At 36.0% G+C, this 9,927-nt stretch overlaps 1 non-coding gene across 1 annotated transcript; it reads right to left on the reverse strand.

Annotated features, from left to right (window-relative positions):
* Positions 1 to 4,450: 4,450 nt before the first annotated feature.
* On the reverse strand, positions 4,451 to 4,557 carry LOC113754660. The gene has a single exon (XR_003465338.1). It is a non-coding gene; the product is annotated as a small nucleolar RNA R71 (small nucleolar RNA).
* Between the last annotated feature and the right edge of the window lie 5,370 nt (positions 4,558 to 9,927).

Genomic DNA, 9,927 nt, shown 5'->3' on the forward strand with positions numbered 1-9,927 from the left:
AGAAGGAATACTCCTCTTGAGTTAAAGCATTAAAGGAGGATAGCAAATGTTGGATACATGCCTAACGCCCTTTTACCAATAGCATCTAATACTATCTAAAGAAATCTTAAATTTGCTCAATCAAAGATTTTTAGAACCAGAGGGGGATAATCATTTAAATATCGAATTTTAACAATGTTTTTTTTGTTAGTCTTGCATGGAATTTTATAGGCCACAGTTGATGTTCTAACTTTAGTATCAATTATATATTACCATGGAGTGGCTTGCAGCAATGATATATGTAACTTTTAACGTATTCTTGTTGGAACTTTAATCCTTATATTATCTTATAGGTTTATGTGCATTTGAAAATAGATTGTACAGTTAGTATACTCTTGGTTGTAGTGCCTGGATAGACTAGGCATGTCAGCTGTTAGGAGAACATCAAGGGGGGGAGATTGACCGCTGATATTCAAGGATCATCTTTCAGATTGACTGGAAGAGCTGAAGTTGAAAAGGGAAGATTTAATCTTAGTTTCAGATCTTAAATGCTTAAAATTTTCACTATGATGTAAATTTGTTGTTGAATTGTGGGTTGCTGGCAGGGAGTTTCATCCCTTTATAAGGGGAAACTTTGCTGAAATTTTTATAATAAAAAAAAAAATTTGTTTTAACAAAAAAAAAAAAAAAACTCTTGGTTGCAGTGGCGGAACCAAGACCCTAACTCCAAGGGGTGCAATGTTCAACTATCATGTCCTACGTGATAACACTGTTTAATAGATATATTTGTTACATGTACTATTAAATCTAATTTTATGACTTTAATTTAACGGTTAAATATTCCACTTATTTGAGTTAGGAGCATAAAAAATTTAGAAAAAAAATTTAAAAATAAGAATTTATTATGTGTCTTAAACACACGTTTTCCAACGTTTTTCCATCTCACATATTTCGCATAAAAATTTATTATAGTAAAAAAAAATTCAAATAGCTTTCAATCCAAATAAGTAGTTATAAGAGTCTAAAAAAAGACAATCATTATGATATCTTAATAGTTAAGAGGATAATGCAACTATAAAAGGTAATTGCACAAAATTTAGGGCGGGGGCAAACATAATGCAATTTTAAAACTTCTCAAATTTTCTAAGGCTATTTTTTGATTTTATCAAAAGTTGGGGGGAGGGCAATTGTCTACACTCAACTATATGTGGCTCCACCACTGCTTGGTTGAGTAACTCAATATCGATTTGATTGATTTGGTTCCTGGTTTAAGCCAATTTGTTTATGGTTTTATATGGATTAGCAACTTTTTTCCAAAAGTTGTTTTTACTTGTGGAGTCTACAGTAACAACTCCAAAAACATACATAATTTTAGATACAATTTACAAAAATAAAAATAACAAAATAACAAAAAATTATCAAATTCTAAAACTTTTTTTTCTTTCACTCACTACCACCACCCACTACCCACCACCATTGCCACCACATCTCCCCTCCTCCTCTACCTCCATTGCCTTCAGTATCATCCTCTCTTCCAACTCTTCCCCTTCCTTTCTCTCCCCCTTCTTCCTCCTCTCTCTTCCTCTTCCCTCTTTCCCTTCCCTCCTCCCAATGTTGTTAGACCCTGATTGAACTGGCCGGTCTGATTAGTCCGATCATGAACTGCCCTTTTTCTGAGTTGGTTAGTAGTACAAAATCACTTGGGTCAAAAATTAGTTTTTTTTTTAATTATTTTATTTTATAGATAGGAGCAAATTTTACACACTGAGAAAGTCCAATTCGAAGTACAGTAATCGACTGAAAAGGTAATAAATCAAACACAAAACCTCCATGTCTCATTCAACCGCATATTAGCTCCAGTTGTCCTTTGTTCTCAGCCCTTCATACGCTTACTTTTCCGAATTGAAGGCATTCCTAATCTATCAAGTCGAATGGCCCCACGAGCCATAGTTGGGAACGAATTAAAGGCCTCGTAAAGCTTGACTTGATGCTCTGGATGAAATACGCCCACATTGGACAGCGCATCAGCAACTTTGTTAGCTTCCCTATAGCAATGCGAAAAATGATTAGGATCTTTCACCAACTGCCAAATCTGCCTAATCTCTCGTCGAATCTGATAAGTGAATATTTAACGTACATTTTGTATGAATTTGGCATGAATTTTTGGTATGTTTTGAGAAGATTAAAGCCATATTTGAACTCTTTTGGTGATAATTGCTTAAATATTGTTTAAGGGTTAAGAAATTGATAAATGAGTGGATTAATGCGTTAATTTTGTGAAATTGTGAAGGTAATTGATGTATGAAATTCATGCACAAGTTGAAATAAATGTCAGGGTCATCCAGAGGACAAAGTACACAAGAAATTGGGAGCAAAAATGTAGAAAAAGGGAAGAAGTGAAAAACTGGAAAATTGCTCAACACGGATCCGAGCTCGGATCCGTGTGTACAAGAGGGATCCGACCCCTCGTCTGTACTTCTGGCGGAGTGTATCCGAGGTCAGGACGATCCGACCTCGGATCCTTCATGGGAAGTCCTCGGATCCTCTAATCCGAGCTCGGATCCATTGTTCAGCCCTCGGATCCGTGGCTCGGATCTGTCTCTCTCTTCAGCAAGTGGCACAGCCGTTTTTCTTTACCTTTCTCACAACTTTTCCAGCTATTTTGAGGGACAGAAATCGGTGGCACATGCTTCTGCAACAAAAGAGAAGACCAAATGAGTATGGACAAAAGGAAACATCATATCTTTGACTTCTTTTTACAAAATCTGAGTGGAGGAAATTATGAAGTGAGAGGAATGGAATTTCTACCACCTTTTATGCAGAAACACAAGGGAGAAGCCAGGGATTACCATACGTAGCTAGTTTTTCATTTGGTAACATTTTTCTCTCTAGATAGGAGTACTTGGAGAAGCATATTTTTGGAGAGTTTCACTTGTAATCATATTGTGCAAGAACATAGCAGGAATTGGAGAGTTTCACCTTCAATTGGCTAAGCTTTCTTTTATCTTTCTTATACTTGTACTTTATGATGTTTTGCATTAATAAACTTGTGAGTTTGATTGTTAAATCATTTATGAGTAGCTAAACTCCTTCATCTAGGGAGTAGATGAAACTTATGGCTAAATAATACTAATTGAATGTGATTTACACTTGTTATATCTTGAGTTAACTTGTCTACTTGTGTAGCTGTTATTACTTGTTATTGATTGATCACCAATAGCATGTTTATAGTGTTATTATTCAATGAGAATTGGTAATAACAATTGAAACACATGAGTAGAACTTGAGTTGTATGTTCATGAAAATAGAGATACACTTAGGTGGATTATTTAGCATTTCATTAAATAAACAGAGCAGTAATAGTATTTCACCATGAAAATAGGGAAATCTATATTGCTTTAGGCCATTTCATCATGAAAATGAGACTTGGTGATTTTGGAAATGAATCTCTGGTTAATCAAGAATAATAGCAAGAAGTAAATCCATTCATTTGTGTAGTTTATGCCATAAGTGGAATCTACATCCCTAGAATCTTCCTTAAGTGAAATTTCTCTATTTGCATTCAGCATTTGTTAAACTAGATTTGTATATCAGATTTGTAGATTATAGCATTAGACTTTCTCTGCTCAAATTAATTGTAAGTCTAAATAATAGAGAGAACAAGGGCTTAGTAATTGTTTAAATTGCTTCTCGTGGGATCGACCCGATACACATCTTGTACTACAATTGCGACCTGTATACTTGCAGTCTAACGGGTGTAAAATCGGAATTAAACTTGCATTGATACAAAAATTCCGTCAAGTTTTTGGCGCCGTTGCCGGGGAGCGGCAATATTAGGGCCTAGTCATCTCTATTAATTTAGGCATCTTCATTGTTTTTATCCAAGTTGTTGAATTAAAACTGCAAAAATTTCCCTTATTTTTGTTTGTAGTGTATGCACCGATCAAATCGAGAAGTTGCACATTTTGATCCTGAAATTGAAAGAACATTGCGGAGACAAAGGAGGAATACACTGCATCAAGAGGAACAAGAGGTTTGGCAGCCAATAGAAGATATCTTGATAGAATTACCATTTGAAGAAGAAATGGCGGAAAATGACCAAAATAGGCGAGTTCTACGAGATTATACTCTACCGGGAACACAAGGATCTCAAACAAGCATAGTAAGACCTACGGTAAATGCTAACAATTTTGAGATTAAACCATCACTTATCCAAATGGTTCAACAATCTCAATTTGGAGGTAATGCAGTAGAAGATCCTAATACACACTTAGCTACATTCTTGGAAATTTGTGATACAATTAAAATGAATGGAGTTAGTGATGATGCTATAAGACTAAGGTTGTTCCCATTTTCATTGAGAGATAAGGCCAAACTTTGGCTACACTCTCATGCTCCTAATACTTTCACTGGATGGGATGAACTATCAAGAGCATTCTTAAATAAGTATTTTCCACCAGGTAAGACTGCTAAGTTTAGAATGGATATCACTAGTTTTAGCCAATTGGAAGGAGAATCATTATATGAGGCATGGGAAAGGTTTAGAGATTTGCTTCGGAAATGTCCACATCATGGACTGCCGGAATGGTTAATCATACAAACCTTCTATAATGGTTTAGTTTTTTCTACTAAAACTATGATCGATGCAGCTGCAGGTGGAGCTTTAATGGGTAAATCACCCCAAGAGGCTCATAATTTGATAGAAGAAATGGCAGCAAATAACTACCAATGGGCCAATGAGAGAGGTAATACAAGACGTCACGCAGGTATGATCGAAATGGACACTCTCAATATATTGAGTGCTCAAATGAATAATGTGATGAAATTGCTAAGTAGACAAGGTGGAGTTGGTCCAAGTTCATCTAATGCACATGTAGCATGTTGTTCTATATGTGGAGGTGAACATGATAGTAATGAGTGTGTTGATTCTGAACAGGTACAATTCGTCAATAATTACAATCGTAATGCTCAAAATAACCCCTACTCGAATACTTACAATCCGGGGTGGAGAAATCATCCAAACTTTGGATGGAAGGATCAAGGAAATCAACCAAGGCCAACCAATCCACCGGGATTTCAATCAAGGCAACAACAAGCTGAAACTAAACCTGGTTGGGAGATGGCAGTGGAAAAGCTTGCAAAAGTTACCTCGGACAGATTTGAGCGAGTAGAAGGAAGGTTGGACCAACTCACTACAATGTACAGGAATGTAGAGGTCCAAATTGGTCAAATTGCTAGTTCTTTGAATAATCGAAATCAAGGAGAATTACCTAGCAAAACAGAGGTCAATCCTAAGGAGCATGTGAAAGCCATTACTCTTCGTAGTGGTAGACAATTAGAAGATCCTCCAGTGGTGGAAGTTGAGAAAGATGAGAACGAAAAACAAGAAGAAAAGCAGAGGAATCAAGAGGCGATTGTGGAGGAAAATAGTCAGGAGAATCCAAGAGAAAAGCAACCATCATCTTCCACTACCAATCCAATACCTCCTGCGGTTCCATTTCCACAAAGATTAAAGCAAAATAAGTTTGATAAAGATTTTGAAAAATTTGTTAAACTTTTCAAACAATTGCACATTAACATCCCTTTTGCCGATGCTATTTTGCAGATTCCATCTTATGCGAAATTTCTCAAGGAAATCATGACTAGAAAAAGAAAGTTGGAAGACTGCGAAACAATAGCATTAACGGAGGAATGTAGTGCAATTATTCAAAATAAGCTACCACCGAAGTTGAAGGATCCGGGGAGTTTTTCTATACCTTGGACCATAGGTAACGTTGATTTTTCTAAGGCATTGTGTGATCTTGGTGCTAGTGTATCATTAATACCTTTAACGGTGGCTAGACAATTGTGTTTGCATGAGCTTAAACGCACTAATATTACTTTGCAACTAGCAGATCGGTCTATTAGATATCCATTGGGAGTGTTGGAGAATGTATTGATAAAAGTTCAAAAATTTATCATTCCAGTGAATTTTGTGGTATTAGATATGGAAGAAGATATATCTATGCCAATTATTCTAGGTAGACCATTTCTAGCTACTGCAGGTACTATTATTGATGTCAAAAATGGCAAGCTTAAGTTTCAAGTAGGTGAAAAAGAGGTAGAATTTAATTTGAGTGAAATGGAAAAATACCCTTCTTTTACCGATCATGCTTATTCTATTGGCACAATTGATAAACTAACCCAAGAGATGAGTCAAGTCAACCTTGACTTAGATCCTCTTGAGCATTGTTTAATGAGTTTAGGTAAGCAAGAATATGTTTGTGAAGAAATTGAAGAATTGGCCAAGTACTTGGATTTTCAAGCACCTTATAAAAGGGGTAATTTGTATGAAAGTCTTGGCCAAGGAAAAGGGTTTTCACAACCTTCAGAAATTGAACCTCCAAGGTTAGAGCTTAAGCCACTTCCAACTCATCTAAGGTATGAATTTCTTGGAGAAAATAGTACTTTACCTGTAATTGTTAGTGCTGATCTGGATGATGAGCAGTGTACAAAGTTGCTAAGAGTTCTAAGGAAGCGTAAGAAGGCAATTGGATGGACAATTTCAGACATTAAAGGTATAAGTCCTTCTATATGCATGCATCGCATTTTATTGGAAGACAATTGCAAACCAGTGGTGGAAACACAAAGAAGACTCAATCCAAACATGAAAGAGGTGGTAAGAAATGAAATTCTTAAGTGGCTTGACGCAGGTATAGTTTTTCCTATCTCCGATAGTGTTTGGATTAGTCCAATTCATGTGATACCAAAGAAAGGTGGAATGACTACAATCGTGGGTAAAAATGATGAATTAATTCCATCTAAACTTGTGGTAGGGTGGAGAGTGTGTATTGATTATCGTAAGTTAAATACGGTAACAAGAAAAGATCATTTTCCCTTACCATTTCTTGATCAATTATTGGAGCGAATAGCAGGATATGAATTTTACTGTTTTCTTGATGGTTTTTCAGGATATAATCAAATAGCTATAGCTCCAGAGGATCAAGAGAAGACCACATTTACATGTCCTTATGGCACTTTTGCCTTTAGAAGAATGCCATTTGGGTTATGCAATGCTCCCGCAACTTTTCAACGATGCATGATGGCTATTTTTTCTGATTATATTGAGAAAATTATGGAGATATTTATGGATGATTTTTCTGTGTATGGTTCATCTTTTGATCAGTGTCTTCATAATTTGGAATTGATTTTGCAGAGATGCGAGGAAACAAATCTTGTACTGAATTGGGAGAAATGTCATTTTATGGTAAAAGAAGGAATTGTCTTAGGACACAAGATTTCCTCCAAGGGAATTGAGGTGGATCAAGCCAAAATAGAAGTCATCGAAAAATTGCCACCCCCAAGCAATGTCAAGGGGATAAGGAGTTTTTTAGGACATGCTGGCTTTTATAGACGTTTTATTAAAGATTTTTCTAAAATAGTAAAGCCATTATGTGATTTATTATGTAAAGATACTCCTTTTCAATTTAATGACAATTGTTTGGTTGCATTTGAAAGGTTGAAAAAGGAATTGATTTCGGCCCCAATTATAACTTCACCCGATTGGTCACTACCATTTGAATTGATGTGTGATGCAAGTGATTATGCGGTTGGAGCAGTTTTGGGACAAAAGAAAGAAGGACGATTGCACGTCATTTACTATGCTAGCAAGTTGCTAAATGAGGCACAACTCAATTATGCAACGACAGAAAAAGAGCTATTGGCAGTGATATTTGCTTTGGACAAATTTAGATCCTATTTAGTAGGATCTAAAGTTATTATATATACGGACCATTCAGCTCTTAAATATTTGCTGCATAAGAAGGATGCAAAACCTAGACTAATTCGGTGGATTCTTTTATTGCAGGAATTTGATGTGGAGATAAAAGACAAAAAGGGATCGGAGAATCTAGTTGCAGATCATTTATCACGTTTGGAATATATCCCAATCAAAGATCAGGTTCCAATTCAAGAGAATTTTCCGGATGAGTTTGTCCTAGCACTTAGAAATTCTCCATGGTATGCAGATTTTGCTAACTACTTGGTCAGTGGAGAGATTCAAAAGGGGTTTAATTATCATCAAAAGAAGAAATTCTTACATGACGTCAAAAGTTACTTTTGGGAGGAACCATTGCTATACAGACATTGTGCCGATGGTATGATACGTAGATGTATTCCTGAAGATGAGGTACATAATGTTTTATATCATTGTCATAACCTTGAAACAGGTGGTCATTTCAGTACTTCAAAGACTGTGGCAAAGGTATGGCAATCAGGATTTTATTGGCCAACTATGTACCGAGATGCTAGGGAATATGTTAAAAATTGTGATGCATGCCAAAGAACTGGAAATATATCTCGAAAAAATGAAATGCCCCTGACTACGTTCTTGGAAGTTGAGTTATTTGATGTATGGGGTATTGATTTTATGGGACCATTTCCTAGTTCTTTTAATAATAAGTACATCTTAGTAGCAGTGGATTATGTTTCTAAATGGGTTGAAGCAATCGCTTCACCTACTAATGACTCTAAGATTGTACTTAGATTCCTTAAAAAGAATATTTTCAGTAGATTTGGTATACCCAAGGCCATAGTAAGTGATGAAGGGAAACATTTTTGTAACAGACAATTGGATTCCTTATTGTTTAAATATGATTGTAGGCACAAGACATCACTTCCATATCATCCTCAAGCCAATGGACAAGCAGAGTTAGCTAATAGAGAGATAAAGCTCATTTTGGAGAAAACTGTGAATAAATCATGCAAGGATTGGGCTACAAAGCTAGATGATACACTATGGGCTTACCGAACGGCATTTAAGACACCCCTAGGGATGTCGCCGTATCGTTTAGTCTATGGGAAAGCTTGTCACCTACCTGTGGAGATTGAGCACAAAGCATATTGGGCAATTAAATCTATTAACATGGATTTTAATTTTGCAGGAGAAAAGCGATTACTTGAGCTAAGTGAATTGGAGGAACACCGACTACATGCATATGAAAATGCCAAAATTTATAAAGAAAAGATCAAATATTGGCATGACAAGCATATTATTCCTAAAAAATTTCAGGTAGGGCAAAATGTACTTTTGTTCAACTCACGCCTGAGGTTATTTCCAGGAAAATTGAAGTCAAGGTGGTCGGGACCATTTGAAGTAACTCAAGTATTTCCTTATGGAGCAGTGGAAATAAAAGAAGAAAATGGTTCTCCATTTAAAGTAAATGGACAAAGATTGAAGCCCTATTTGGCAGGAGAAAAAGTTCCTAAAGGGGTAATTTACTCCTTAGGAAATGCAAGGGAGAATTAAAGAAGTTATAGGAGAGTCGAGCCAACGACTATAAACAAAAGCGCTTGTTGGGAGGCAACCCAATAATAATAGTGTATTTATGTGTTTTTATGTGTTTCTTACATTTTGGTGTGATTTAATTGACTAATTAAATGTATTTCACTTGTTTGTAGGAGATACGAGAGTTTTATCATCCACCTTGGAGGTGCACTTGAAGAACATGTTGGCAGGGAGTTTTTCTTACCAAATTGTGTTTTAAGTGCTTAAAATTTCTATGCCTATACATACATTATGCAATTCAAGTGAGTCTTGGTGACATCATGGTTATAAAGGTTCATGGATTCATTTGATGTGTATTTAATGCTCAAAAATGACATTTTGATGTAAAAATGCAAAAATGATCAAAGAACCTCACCCCTCGATTTTCAATGTAACTGTGTTTGTTGTGTTTTGAGAGGATGGATATTGTGTTTAAGGTATATTGCATGTGCGTGGGAGGTTAGAATTGATAAAAAGTTTGTCCAATGTGTGTTTTGGAATTGGCCGGAAAAGGGAGAAAAAGTTAAAAAAATTTTTGCAGTTTCTGCAGTAAGTGCAGAGAAATTTGGATCCGAGCTCGGATCCAAAAAGCCCAGACAGATACGACCTCGGATCAATAGATCCGAGCTCGGATCTTTTCCAAC

This window comes from Coffea eugenioides, chromosome 11 (assembly GCF_003713205.1).
Source record: "Coffea eugenioides isolate CCC68of chromosome 11, Ceug_1.0, whole genome shotgun sequence".
Lineage (NCBI taxonomy): Eukaryota > Viridiplantae > Streptophyta > Magnoliopsida > Gentianales > Rubiaceae > Coffea > Coffea eugenioides.